The following is a 15,068-nucleotide window of genomic DNA, read 5'->3' on the forward strand; positions in this document are numbered from 1 at the left end:
GTGGAGAGCGATCAGACGCCAGGGTGCACCGTTGCACTCAGTTCACCACCAGTTGGGACCTAGTGGCAGAGTGCAACGGTTTAAAGGGATTTACAACGGTTAGGGACGGGAGGCAGATGTTCGCTGTGTGAACGCCCGTAAGTACACCGGTTGGAACCGGCACCCTAACCGTTGTAAATCCCCCGTCTGAACGCACCCAACAAGTGGGAAACACTGCTCAGGATTTAAACCCGGTACCTAAGATATGTCAGGAAAAGATGTAGCACTATCAAGCTTTGACCAGAGGAGGATTTCAAGCCCGATAACTGAAGAAGGCCCTTAATAGTCATTGGCTAGACCTCTATAAAACCCAGGCTTGCTCACTGGAATGAAACAGAACTTGCTGCTGCTCTCTGTGACAGAGCATTTTTTATTTTAACTGTTACCACATCCCTGCCCTTCCGGCCTCACTTTCACCTTGGCTGTCCCACACATACCCCAATGATATAGAAACTCAGGGCACAACTAGATGCTACCTGGGGGATACCTCTGCCATTTTAGAGCTGAACGTGCCACTTACACACCAGCTGAAAAAGGCACAGGGTGGAACAAGAGCCCCTGGTCTCACCACGCTGTAGGGCTGATCAGGATTGAGCTCTTGTGGCATTTTAAATGGCCCATCTTCGGGATGCTGCAACATTCCGTTGGGCTCTGTCTAACTGTTAAAGCTATTCATTACAGGTGAGCTTTTAGTTAAATCCTTGTGTACTGTTCTCACTGTTCTCCCACTCCCCACAGTTTGGTGTAGTGGTTAGGAGTGTGGACGCTAAACTGGGAGAACCAGGTTTGATTCCCCACTCCTCCAAATGCAGCTGCTGGTGTTACCTTGGGTCAGTTACAAGTTCATTCAGAACTGTTCTCTCAGGAGCAGTTCTCGAAAGAGCTCTCTCAACCCCACCTACCTCACAGAGTGTCCGTTGTGGGGAGGTGAAGGGAAAGGAGATTGTGAGACGCTCTAAGACTCCTTCGGGTAGTGAAGGGGAGGGTATAAATCCAATCTCTTCTTCTTCTCCTCTTCTTCCTAGACAACCTCCACACCGTTTAGTGCTGAACATTAGTTAGAGCATAGGACTATGGCTTGAGTTCCTATCCCTCTTAACCATGAAATTCGCTCACTTTCTTTGACTAACCAACCACACAGGGTTGTAATGAGGATAAACCGAAGGAATGCAGCCATGTGCACTAGAAGACTGTCACAGAAATGGTAGAATAACCCTCAAAAATGCATTTGTTCTAAACACTTTTAATCATATAGTTGTGAGCTCTCCAGAAAACCCAGTGAGAATACCGTGCAGGGTCCTCACTGTTAGAACATTAATGTACTCACCCCATAGTGAAACTAGTGGTTATACTCACAGCTGTTGGCTTTCACCATTTGCTTCTCCTCTGAAAAATTAACACACATGAAATCAGAAGCAATATTCTGAAATGCCATTCACATAAAGGTCAAGTTATTGCCATTTTTAAAGTAGTAATAAAATGTATTGCTTATGAACAAAGGAATTACCATCTATCATTAAATTAAACATACATAAAATACAAGGGTCAACAAGAGATCACCAATAAAAACAGATTAGATGAAAATTGATAACAAGCAAAAAAAAAAGATAGCCTAACCCAGGGTGCAGTCACACGCACCAGATAAAATGGGAAATAGCAAGGCTATTTCCTCCAGAGGAATTTGATCTGCAGTTCCACACACCCCTTTGAAGCTGTGGGTGCAGTCCGTCAGTGTGTGATTAGACGCAACTGCGGGTGAGTCGGGGTTTTTTTGTGCCGTTTGTTTCCCATGCGCTTAACCCGTTTACTACTGGATTTTCCCTGGTGTCTTTTAACTCTGCTTCTGCAGTGGATCAGAACGGGTTGCTGACGGCTGCGGGGTGCTTCCCAGATGTTGTTGTCTGATTGCGCCCTTTAAATCCACCCAGCATTTGCACCTATGTTGGGTCTAATTGTGTGTATGATCGCAGTCCCAAAAACTCAAATCAGGCTGCAACAACAGGCCTCATGAACATCTGTAGCTCAGTGTAAACTATAAAGCCACCATCGGAGGACTCTTGAAACAATCCCATTACAAAGTGGCAATCCAACTAGAAATCTCAGCAGTGGACCCATATGTTTAAGTCTAGCCCTGGCCTTCATCAAGGGGGATGGGCACTTTTCCAGCCTTCCTGTCACCACTCTTTGCCCTGCCGCTTTCCAAAGTGCTTGGAGTGACATACATTCAACTCACGCAAGTTTGTGCTACCAGAATTATTGGTGGACTTTAACAGGCTAGACCGGAGGCCTATCTTATATAATAATAAACAAATACATAAGCATTTAGGAAACAACATCTGGCCTTATACTGCATATGTATTGAACATCTTATGTTAAAAAAATTTTTTGAATGTATGACAAACTTGTAATTGGAATTGTGACCACTGAAGAAGGCCCTTTAGGGGGCCGAAACGCGTTTGGTTCAGTTGCACAGCACTAACCCATCTATGTATGAATGTTGAGAAGTTTTTTTATGTCTGAATGGTATATTTTTAATGAGTCTAAGTTTTAAAATGTGTACACCTGAATAAACTTTGTATTTTCATAATATTTAGTGTCAGCTCAACCCTTGTGGATCCATAGCAGAGATGGGGGAGACAGAGATGGAGAAAAGCTTCACATAAAATCTCTCTCAGCTAACCTCTACTTTATAAGAACTGGATACAACCTGGTTAAATTCTGCTGTGTCAGATTACATTTTAAGAAAAGTCATGGTATTTTACCACATTTATCAAATGCATTGGACTGGTGGAAACAAAACCCCTCTTCTCTTTCAGTGAGAACCCCTCAGAGATTATTAAAGATATGACCCTTTAATAGTGGCAGAGAAATATAGTTTTAAAAGGAAAACATTCAGAAACATCAAAACTTTTCAGTGACTTGGAGGCTTTCATTATTCATCCGTGCCTTCTTGAGCTATATAAAAATCAATCTCCTATATTTGCATTTAGGGATGCCAGCCTCCAGGAAGGAACTGGGGATCCCCTGGAATTATAGCTCAACTCCAGACTACAGAGATCAGTTCCCCTGAAGAAAATTGTTATATACTGTGTTATATGAAAACCCTGAATTGTAGAATGAGCCTGAGTTTCAGTCACAAGCTCCATAGACTCTCAGTTTCCTGAAATCAACAGCCTGATTTGCTGCCGTTCTGCAATGGACCAATCAGGGAAGAATATGACTTTCGGCGGGAACAAACCCTATTGGTCCTAAGCACTCACTTATGATTGGACCTTACTGTTCTAGGGATGTGGGTTAGCCAGTTCCAAACTGTATATAAATTGGGGTTGTTCTGTGTGTTCTGTGTTGTTATGTGTTCTGTTCTAATAAACTAAAACCAGTGATTAAAGAAAGAACTGCCTGATCTTGAGTTACAACAAAAAATTATTTATTCATTATTTATTTAATTTCTTTGGATGCTTTGGAGGGTGAACTCTGTGGCACTGTACTCCATCTTCTGGGGGTGTGGGGGAGCTCATGATCCCAGGGTGACGTATTTGTCCTCCTAGCAGTTCCTTAGCATTTACTGAGACTCCCTCCCTCGCCTAGCCCTTGCCTCATCCCAAGCCCTTCGCCTCTTCTGTTGCTGGGGTGCCTCGGGACACTGCAGCTGCCCTGGTTGCTGGCAAGTCCATTGTGGGACCTCCTGGCCTGTGGGCCCTACTGGCTCAGGGGCAGTGCCGGTGCTGTCTCAGGGTCCCTTTGGAGAGTCCACCTTGCTGGGAAGCAGGGGTTGGGGGCAGGTTGTCCTCCTCCATCTAAGGACTCCTGTTCTCCTATTGAACCAGAACAGTCCCTGACCACCACCACCACCACCCCGGTTGGTGCAGTGCTCATGTGTGGCATACTCTAATCTGGAGAGCCGGGTTTGATTCCCCACTCCTTCTCCACACAAAGCCAGCTGGGTGACCTTGGGTCAGTCACAGTTCTCTCAGAGCCCTCTCAGCCTCACCTACCTCACAGGGTGTCTGTTCTGGGGAGAGCAAGGGAAGGAGATTGTTGTAAGCTGCACTGAGACTCTGAGGGAAGGGCAGGGTGTAAATCCAACTCTTCCCCCCCCCCCCAGGGCCAACTACCACAGCAGGGACAGATGGCCCCAATGGAGAGAGAAGGCCAGTTTCTGTGCCACTTCATCCTTAGTCTTTCCCACCACCAGGATGGACAGCAGTGCCACCGCCTGGGACTGCAGGGAATGCGGAGGTGCAGCAGGGACGAAGAGGGACGGGTGAAACACGGAGTGAATGGCGGGTGGGGGAGGAAGCTGGAGGGGAAAGGCCACAGGGTCCCCCTGTTTCAGTGCAGCAGAGGGGCCTTCAAAGTGGGCCTACAACTTCCCCAAAGGCTGGTGGCCCCGAAGGTGCTGAGTGGACAGCTCCCCCCTCTCCATGGCATCCCTGCTTGTCTTTTCCTCTCAGCAGCCTCCTTGCAGGCTTGTTTGGCCTGGTCCAGCTGCTCTTCTAGGGTTTGGTGTGTACTGTGTGTAGGGTTTGGTGTGTAGTACGCTTTGTACTGCAGAATAAATCTCTTACAGAATAAAGGGATTCTTTAGACAGAGAAAGGTAGCTGAAAGGCAACAGCAAGTCCTGTGGAAATGAAGGACACAACGTACTGGGGAGTCGTGTGGCACCAGCCTCCCAGTGAGACGAACAGCACCTTGGGGCTCAGGGCAGCATTTACAGTCCTGCCCTTTTTCATTGATTCTCACAACAACCTTGTGAGGGAGACTGGGATCAGAAAGAATGGCTGACCCAAGGACAACGGCCAGTGGGCACCATGCATGGCAATCAGAGACTGTATGTTCTCCATCCTAGTCCAAGGCTGGAAGTCCCTTATTTTATTTTTATTTTTTATTTACCCCCACACTGGGTGGAAAAATGGATATATGTTGCAGAAGATTTGGGGGAAAGTCAAACATGGGAAAGTGGACAAGAAATGAAAAGCATAAATCCATTCGAAGCATTAACTTGTGGTTTGACAATGTATGTTTTACATTCTTAGACTCCTTGGTGGCCCCTCTGAGGGCAGAAAGGCAGAATATAAAGATTGCAAATAAAACATATGTAAAACTTAGGCAGATGAAGGGGGCTGGGGGAAGAAGAGGCAGGACTAGTGAGGGGAAAGGGGAATTGAGAGGGAAGGGGGCAAACTGAGGGAGGGCGAGGGAGGAACTCCTGATCAGGAGCCAAGTGACTGAGAGGGGACATCCCCATTAACACAGAGTGGCTGGTAAAGTCTGGAGGAAAGAAAGGGAGCAGAACCTCTAGGAATGGTGGTGGCAAAAGAACTACCCCTGGAGGCCAGGCAAGGGGCATTTTAAGAACATCAGAAGAGCCCTGCTGGATCAGACCAGTGGTCCATCTAGTCCAGCATCCTGTCTCACAGAGTGGCCAACCAGGTCCTCTGGAGGGACAATAACAGGGCAGAGAGGCTGAGGCCTTCCCATGGCTCTGGGATTCAGAGGCTTAGTGCCTCTGAATGTGGAGGTTCCCCTCAGACGTCATGGCTAGTAGCCATTGATAGACTTATCCTCCATGAATCTATCTAATCCCCTTTTCAAGATGTTCATTCCTGTGGCCATCACGACATCCTCTGGCAGAGAATTCCACATTTTGATCACTCTCTGTGTAAAGCAGTGTTTCCTTTTGTCTGTCCTGAACCTACTGTCCATCAGCTTCATTGGTTAATCTGTTATTACCCAGCCATGGTGGAACTGCTTCCCAGAGGAAATTCACCTTGGCAGCTTCCTTGCTGTTTTCTGGCAATGGGCCAAATGGACATAGGCTCCCCATGGGTTCAAGTCCTGGCATCTTCAGTCAGAAGGATCAGGTAGAAGACGGGAGGTGCTTGCCCTCTCCAGAATCACCAGTTTTGGGAGGGGTTTCGAAAGACCTGAGGTGACGAGTGAGGAGATCCTATGACTAATGGACAAAAAAAACCCCTGAGAAATCACCAGGCCTTGAGGGCACACATCCAAGACTTCTGAAAGAACTCAAATGTGAACTCGTGAATCTGCTGACAAAAATATGCCATCGTATTTATCACTAAAATCTGCCTCCATTCCTGAGGCCTGGAAGGTAGCTAATGTAACCCTCAGTAGAAGAGATGGTCTTTTAGGTACCCTGCCTCTAGGCTGTTTAAGGTCTTCGAGGAAAGAATCAACACTTCACTTTGAATTGTTCCCAGAAACCATGCAAATCTTTCAACACAGGGATGGTACCCTTTATACAACCCATGATAATATACTGTCCACCGCACTTTGGACCAGTTGAAGTCTCCAGACATTGTGTGAAGAGTTTTGAAACTGAGATTCCTAGGTAGAGATTATCTGGATTTAGGGATGCTAACCTCCAGATGTGGCCTGGAGATCTCCTAGATTACACCTGATGTTGAAAACAGAGATTAGTTCTCCCTGGAGAAAATGGCTGCTTTGGAAGGTGGACTCTATGGCATTCTACCCTTTTGAGCTCACCCCCTCCCTCCTCAGGCTCTACCTACAAATCTCCAAAGAGGAGAGCTCAGCAGAATATCATCCCATGAAGCCCATCCTCCAAGGCAGCCATTTTCTCCAGGGGAATTTATCTCTGTTGTCAGGAGATCCGTAGTAATCTCCTGCAGAACTCCAGGTCCCACCTGGAGATTGGCAACTTGAGCAGATATCCATCCCTCTTTTAAAGGAAGTGGATGTCTTTTGGCATCCTGGAGATGACCACATTTGAATTCTAGCCCAGGCTTCCTTGGCCAGGAACCGTAATCCTCTGAACCTTCCTGCCTCTCTGACTTCCTTCTTTCCCACCATTCCTCCTCTTTCCTCCTCCCCCCCTTCTTTTTCTCCTCTCTTTCTTCATGGCTCAAGCTGGAAGAGCCCCTTTCTCCTGCGGGCTACTAAAGACAGGCCGGGAGCATTCTATAGGCACCGAGATCACTTTACAGGGGGTCGGAATGGCAGGCGTCTCTGAAGAGGTGGAGGAGGGAGGAGCGACTAAGGGGTTTGCTATTTTCTACTTGGTTTTCGGTGAATTTTTAAAAGGCAATTATTGTAAGCTGCCCTGAAACATGAGGAAAGTTGGGATATAAATGTTTTAATAAAGATATACATCAATCTTTAAAAATAATGTCATTTGTTCAACTGGAGGGAGTCTGGTTCGGGGCCAATAATTGCCACTTTCTGCCCCCCCCCAAATACCTTGAACACAAACTGTCTCCTGAGTCTGAAGCCAATATGGAGAAGAGGCATCACATGTTTCATATGGATGAAGGGCCAGTTTGTTTATTTTTTTTGTAAAGACTCTTGGTTAGAAGAAGACGTTTGTCGAAACGGCATCGCATTCCGGAGACCACCGTCCTGTCGTTGTCATCTTCTATCTTTATGTATCTGAACTTACACATTTGAATGTATTATTATCACTTTTGTACATTTCATGTTTATAACTTTACGGTTTTCGTTAAAGAAATATTGAGCGCACTGTGTACAGTTCTTGTGGTTCTATTTTTGTATGTCTATGGACTGTGACCATATTCGTTTTTGTATACATTAATATTGCTCGGGTAACAATGACACACCCTCCTTTGTGACCTCACCTCCGGCTGGCTCTCCGGGCAGTTGGTCAGATGGTGTGAGAATGCTGTGGATGTGCTGGTAGATCACTTCTTCGGTTATGTTTGAATGGCTCTGGTTTCTTCAGGAGAGAGAAGTGAATTGCTAGTATTGGGGAGGAGCTGTGGCTCATTGGCAGAGCATCGACTTAGCATGCAGAAGACCCCAGGTTCAATCTCCCACATCCCCAGGGGAAAGGACCAGGTCCTGCGCAATGCGAAAGACCGCCACCTGAGACCCTGGAGAGCTGCTGCCACTCTGCGTAGAGGGACCGATGGTCTGATTCGGTAGAAGGCAGCTTCGTGTGCGTTCACGTGTTACCTGTAGGTCTGTTTTTTACAGATTCATTGGTATAGCTTTAAGGATTCTTAACGGGTTCACGGTAGATACAAGTCTGTTTCAGATCTTTAAGCTTTGAGAGGAGGTACAGGTTTTGGGATCCGCATCAGGTTCAAAATACAGCCCTTCTCATAAACTGAGTATACAGAAAGAAGCCCCGCCTGACAAGAGGGTTGGTTCAAAACCCACTGACCGTCGACTTTCACAGCAGCCAGAAAACTCTCTCCTTCAGTCGCTCTCTTGGAACATGGCTGGGTGACTCAACAACATCAACAACGCCTCCTTCTTTGACTATATTACTATGTTTGAATGTGCCCTTGGAGACTCAGTCCCAAGAGGAGCTGGCAAGGGTTTGGTGTGTGCTCGCTTGAAGCAAGCCTCACTGCCAAAGGTGGCTAGGAAGGGACCACCTGTCCCAAACCTGCATGTCGCCAAGCCCGGTTGGCAAGAAGGAGGGACCACCTGTCCCAAGCCTGGCAGTGGAGACGGTGTGCCTATCCTTCGAGCTCACCAGGTTGGAGGTGCCAGGCCACAGCAAGGCTCTCAGGAACCGGGTTTTATGATTCCAGCCCAAAGCAGTGCAATATTGCAGTCCCAAATTAGTCCAAGGGCAGCTAGCCAAGTCCCCAGAGCCAAGTTGGTCAGGGAACTGATGGGGTCATCAGCAGAGCAGCAGAAAAGCTGGTCCCACCCTGGCTGCAGACTCTCTGCAGCTTTATAGAGTGAGTTCCTCAACATGTGCAGATGGGTTCCACATGAGGCTTCTCCTCTCAAGTGGAGTCAGCACCTTTACTCATGAGGAGTACTGAGGCCCTGATCCCAGGGTGGCTTATTTGTCTCTCCTAGCATTTCCTGGGGCACCCTCCCTCGGCTGGCCCTTGCCTCCTCCCGAGCCCTTTGCCTCTTCTGTTGCCGGGGTGCCTTGTGTAACGATATGAGCTTATGTTTGTATTTCTGTATAGTGGTGATGCTGCTTATGTGTGTCTCTAGCATTGAATACCTATGCATTGTGTATTCAGGGATTGCTGTTTGGTTGTGTTGCTTTGTTCTGCATCTCATGCTTGCCTAGAAATAGGCTGGCCTGGGCCTGCCGTCGCACATACGGACCATGTGCGTCCCTGGAATGTATCCCATGACTCTTTGGGATGGAGAAGACACCGCGCCATTGCACCCACTTGGAGAGCTGTGGAAAATCCCCAGCGAACCCCGGCATTCTTGGAATGGAAAGAGCAAGTGACCCTACTCCCTTAATCTGGTTTGGAGATCTAAAGACAATAGCGTTTATGGCTTTGGAGCAGGAACCAGATCTGCAAATCAAGAGGTGTCCATGGGAACGGAAGATTCACACCTTGCCAAAAGGCACCTTTGATGTAGGAGTAGGATCTGCATATTGCCACCACCCCTTAGGAGAGCGTCATCCCCTCGTCACCCCCTCTTCATCCAGTAGTGATAGTTTAGAGGACGGGTTTGATAGTTTATGGCTGGATAGCACATGCCCCAAAAAGAGTTTATTTAAGGAGAAACTCTCCTTTGTCTCTCTGGTTAACCCACCTTCCCCATAGCAGTGCACTAAGGTGCTACAAGTGACTCTACTACTTAAGTTCTCCGGAGTCGCGACCCAGAGAGCTCACACGTGGTTTGGCTGGTCCTACCTGTGTGCCTTGGAGTTCACAAGCTGCTGCTTTCGGCTGCCCAGCGTTCCAAGGAGGAGAGTTCTTCCTCAGCTGGACCTCAGATGAGTATAGCCGTGCCCCATTGTGTCATCCCCATTTTGATGCTTTTGTTATTTTCTATGCTGTAATTGTTCTGATGTACTATTGTAACTAAGGAGCTTGTATGAAATTGTATGATTCCGATTTTGTATGCCTGATGAAAAACCTTTAGTAAAGACAACATTTATTTAAGGACTAGCGTGTTGTCTCACTTCCTGGGCAATAGCGAGCGTCTCATTGGCCATCTGACCTCTGTATAGACTGGTATAGAACTTACGCACAGCCACAAACACCCAAACTTCCTTGGTAGATAACTTGGATTGGGTCTCCAGGAATTTCCTGGAGAAGTTGGCATAACACTTGGGACGCTGCGGCTGCCCTGGTTGCTGGCAAGTCCATTGTGGGACCTTCGGGCCTGAGGGTCCTGCTGGCTCAGGGTCCCTTGGTAGAGTCCACCTTGCTGGGAGGGTCTGCCAAGGCAGGGCTTGGGGGCAGGCTGTCCTCCATCCGAGGATTCCTCTTCTCATGCTGGACCTGGACAGTCCCTGACACCCTTGGTACAGTGGTTAAGAGCAGTGGACTCTAATCTAGAGAACCAGGTTTGATTCCCCAATCTTCCTCCACATGTGGCCACTGGGGTGACCTTGGGTCAGTCAGAGTTCACTCAGAGCTGTTCTCTCAAGAGCAGCTCTCTCAGAGCTCTCCCAGCCGCACCTACCTCACAGGGTGTCTGTTGTGGGGAGAGAAAGGAAACGGGATTGTAAGCCACTCTGAGACACCAAGGGAAGGGCAGGATATAAATCCAGCTCCTCCTCTTCCTCCTCCTCCTCTTCTTCTTCTTCCTCAGGCCAACTCCCACATCATGCACAGGTGTCCCCAATGGAGAGGGGAGGCCAAGTTCTGGGCCACTTCAGACTCGGTCTTCCCCACCATCACGACCGACAGCAATGCCATCGCCTGGGACTGCAGGGAATGCAGAGGTACAGTTATTGCTTCCCTAGTTTTGTCTCGGTCTCTCTGTGATTTGCAAGAATTCTGAATTGGGGGCTTATGAAAATGGACCTTGTTTATGGGTGCTGTCTACCTTACAGGGATGTCGTTTTCTTCTCCAACTGTATTCTTGCAGTGATAGAAAGGCAGGAACTGTTTCGTTCACTGTATCTCTCCAATGCCCCAAAAGTCTGTAATGTTCCGATTCACCTATGCTAACAGGCACTGCCACAATTGTATTTGATGGGAGGCAAGGCAGCATGTCAGAATTCAGACAGGCATCAAGTTATAAGACTATGCAGGAGACACTGAAGGTTATGCATAGTGTGACGACCTCTTATTTGGGGAGGTCTGGTATCCCTTTAAAAGTGTTCTTTATGTTTGCTCTCAGGGTAATCTGGCTGCCACCAGGGAAATTTAGGCTTTCCCAACCTTTTTCTATAATATTTTTCCTACTGGTTTTGGTATTGTGACCCAGGGTCTGGGCTTTCGAAGGACTATGTGTTTCCTGGGAAGAATTTCGTTCAGAACTTGTGTCTTAAATAAAAGTAGATTTATTTGATGTTCACACACTCTTCCCTCTTATTGACAGGGATCAGGGCATGTCACTTTGTAACAATATTTTCCTTAGGCCATATATGTTTACTGTTTCTTTATGCTTTAACTTTTCATAACACATACAAGACTTCTCTCTCTCAGACCTTAAAACGAACAAACTGCTTAACTCTTTTACTACACAGAACCCAATCTTTCCCTCACAGGGATGAGTCTCCTTCAACTCCGAGACAGCACTTAACTCATAGCAACTGCTTTTACACAGCACACTCTTCTGACTGACTAACTGTTTTACTCAACTCTCAAACCTATCTAACAGACACTCTTCAACTGCCACTCTTGACTGATATATCGGTTCATCCACACAGCATCCATTCCAAAACCCCTCCCCCTCTCTGTCACTCACCAATCATATCACTTGCTTGTCCAGCACTCTAGATTATCCTCACACAGCCATGCCAACCAAACTTTTAAACACACACAGTAAAACATGGAATCATTACACATAGGTATAAACTTTGTTGGTCCTAAAGGTGCCACTAGAGTCATTGTATGTATTTACTTACCCCCTCATCATTGTCATTTGTTCATTTTGAGAAACCTTTGGACAAAATGTTAACACTCATACAGCATAAGAGCAGTAACAGAAACTATAAAGAATAACTTAAAGAGATGGAACTTGGAACTACTCTCTTAATATCCAATTGGCTCCTCCAACAATATTTATCACATCCAGACACAAACATCTATCATCTGGCTAGTATAATCCTGCTACACAGACTTGGATTTTCACTACATAAAACTGCATTTTTGCAAGATCAGGACCTTCCCAGAAATCTTAGCCTCATGATTTCCCAGCAATGGCTTACAGAACAAACTCCGCCCCTGAAATGTTCCACCTTTGTGTGCAAGTTAAAAATTCGGTCATAGGAGGAGCTCAATTACAGCAAGGCTGGTGGAGAAGAGAAAAAGAGTCAGCTTAGTCCCATTTCCAGGGACAGTACTGTAGGAGGTCTACATGAAGATCATCACACAAGTAGCCAAACCCGGCATCTGCAGCTGACATTGCTGGATACCACCAACCAACCTGAGCCCTCTTCTGCCTGTTATCTGCTTGTCGACTGCCTTATTCTGGCCCAAATCTCCACCGTCATCTGAGGAAGCAAGCCGTGGCTGTGAATCCTCCCTCCCACTTACCTGATGCTTCTTTGAACATATGCTGTTTACAGCTACACACTTTTCTGTTCAGATACACCTATGCACAAAAACAATTAAGGGATTACAACAAATGTTAATAAAACACCCTCATGCTCACCTATAGTGAGTCAAAGACAATTCCAGGCAAACAAGGTCAAATGTATTTGCAAACTGAGGGGGAAGTTTGTTCTCCCATAGCCTTCAATATACCCTAAATAGCCAATATAGATGGATGGGTGGCTTTTAAATATTATGGGCAAGACAGGTCGAAACTGGTGTGCTCTCACAACTAGAGTGTGCTGGAAGGTTGAGGAATGCAGACCCCCCCCCCCAAATGCAGCAGCCTCATGTTCTAGACAAATGGATCCATATGGTGAAATAGATTACTCACACTTAGGGTTGCCAGACCCCCTGGTGCAGGCGGGGGTCTCCGGGTTTCAGGCGCTCCTCCCCCCCCATCACCTCCTCTTACCGGCAGGAACCTGGAAATCATCTTGGCGTGCCTACGTAAACCATAAGTGACGTAGGCACATGGGGAGGGGTGATGCTCTGGTTTTGGGGCAAAACTCTATTATTTGAAGCAAAATGTACCATAGAGTTTTGCCCCAAAACTCTGTCACCCCCCTGACATCCCTACACCACTTCTGGCTTATGTAGGCACATCATGACACTCCTCCCCACTCCCGAAAAGGCCCTCCCCCTCCCCCACTGGTGTGATGATCGGACCTGGCAATGCTACAGGTCACACTTCATCTGGACATAAAGCTTTTACCATTCAATGCCTATAAATATCTTGGCTTACTAAAGCAATCTAGATGGTTGTGTACTAGCAGCACTTCAGTTCCATGCCATGTGAGGAAAACACACACAGAGAGACACAGACACACACAAATATAAAATTTTCTCGTTTCCAGAAGCTCCAGCCTGAGGGAGAAGCGAGAAAAGACAACAGCAGCCGTTGTAAGAAGCCCTGCTTTAGAACAGGGTCTCCAATATGGTGCCTGCCAAGTCTTTAGGAAGTGGGTGGGGCCAAGTAGGGCTTTTGCTCAGCAGGGCACTTCTGATTGGCCGTGCAGATTTTTTAAAACACTGCTTTGGCAGCAGCTGCCACCACAGCACAAGGATCAACACTGAGTTACTGAAGTTAAGCTGTTAAGCAGTTATTTCTTGGCTGGCTCTGTCTCCTGCAGCAGCCATTTTGTAGCAGCCATTTTGTTGCTGTGCCCACCGTGCCATGTCAGAATTCCAAATGGGCCCACAGCACAAAAAGGCTGGGAACCTCTGGAGTAGATAACCTCACAGTTCCTACATTTTGTAATATTAAAACTGAAAGAACTACTGGACAGATCTAGATGCAACATCTGTATTTGATTATTCCACGTATGCTGGCAGTGCCCTGACTCAGAGAATTCCCCCCCAAAATTACAGATAAAGAAATGGCATTTAGATAGCACATTTGAAGTATTCAAGGCACTTCACATGTACCAGTTCAGTAACACCCAAACCCTCCCTGCAAAGTAGGCCACTAGTTGTCCACATAGCACATAAGCTCTTACGCTTAAAGCAGCTCTGCAGGGAAAACATACAGGAACAGCTACATGTTTTTTTCTTGTAGAGATGTTTTTAAGCGTAACCTGTCCCATCACTGTCCCCCCCCCCCAGTTCCATTAACAGATTTGTCTTAAACTTGGCCCCATGTTAGGGTTGCCAAGTGTACTTACCCTTGCCGGTGGGGGAGCCTTGCCGGGCTCCGGGAGCTCTCCCAGAACGTATGCGTGCGCGCCACCAACACGTCACAGTAAGTGACGTGCTACATCGCTCACGTTGGGGGCGTGGCCCCGATCGTCGGGGGGGAAACCATATGGTTTCCCCCCCCAACGATCTGGGCCACGCCCCCAACATGAGCAACGTAGCACGCGGAAATCGGGCCTCCAAAGCGGGCGGTTCCCCGCCCCCCGCCCCCACTTGGCAGCCCTACCCCATGTCCTGACAAAATAAGCAGTTTTTCTCTAAGCGCCTTGAAGGTTGCTGCGTTGATATATAATGATTCAAATACAAATGCTTTTCATAATTTACCTTGTTGTGTTGCGCCCCCCCCCCCCCCCCCCCCCACCTTTTACAAGGGTTTTCAAATCCCCCATCGTCATACTTCTGTGGTTTACTGTTTGTAATTCTGTACCTGCCCGATATGTTTGACAGACCAAAAAAATGCAAAAAGCTCCTCTGTCGCCTTCCCCATGTTTATAATCATAGAACCACAGAGTTGGAAGGGGCCATAAAGGCCATCTAGTCCAGCCCTCTGCTCAGTACAGGATCAGCCTAGAGCATCCCTGGCAACTTGGCAAGTGTTTGTCCAACCGCAGCTTAAAGACTGCCAGTGAGGGGGTGCTCACTACCTCCCTAGGCAGCTGATTCCACTGTTGCACAACTCTTACTGTCAAAAAGGTTTTCCTAATATCCAGTCGGTACCTTTCCCCCCTTAATTTAAACCCATGATTGCGAGTCCTAGCCTCTGCTGCTAACAGGAACAGCTCCCTGCCCTCCTCTAAGTGACAGCCCTTCAAATACTTCAAGAGAGCAATCAATCCCCCCCCCCTCAACCT

This window comes from Gekko japonicus, unplaced genomic scaffold, assembly GCF_001447785.1.
Source record: "Gekko japonicus isolate JY-2015 unplaced genomic scaffold, Gekko_japonicus_V1.1 scaffold266, whole genome shotgun sequence".
In the NCBI taxonomy this organism is placed as follows: domain Eukaryota; kingdom Metazoa; phylum Chordata; class Lepidosauria; order Squamata; family Gekkonidae; genus Gekko; species Gekko japonicus.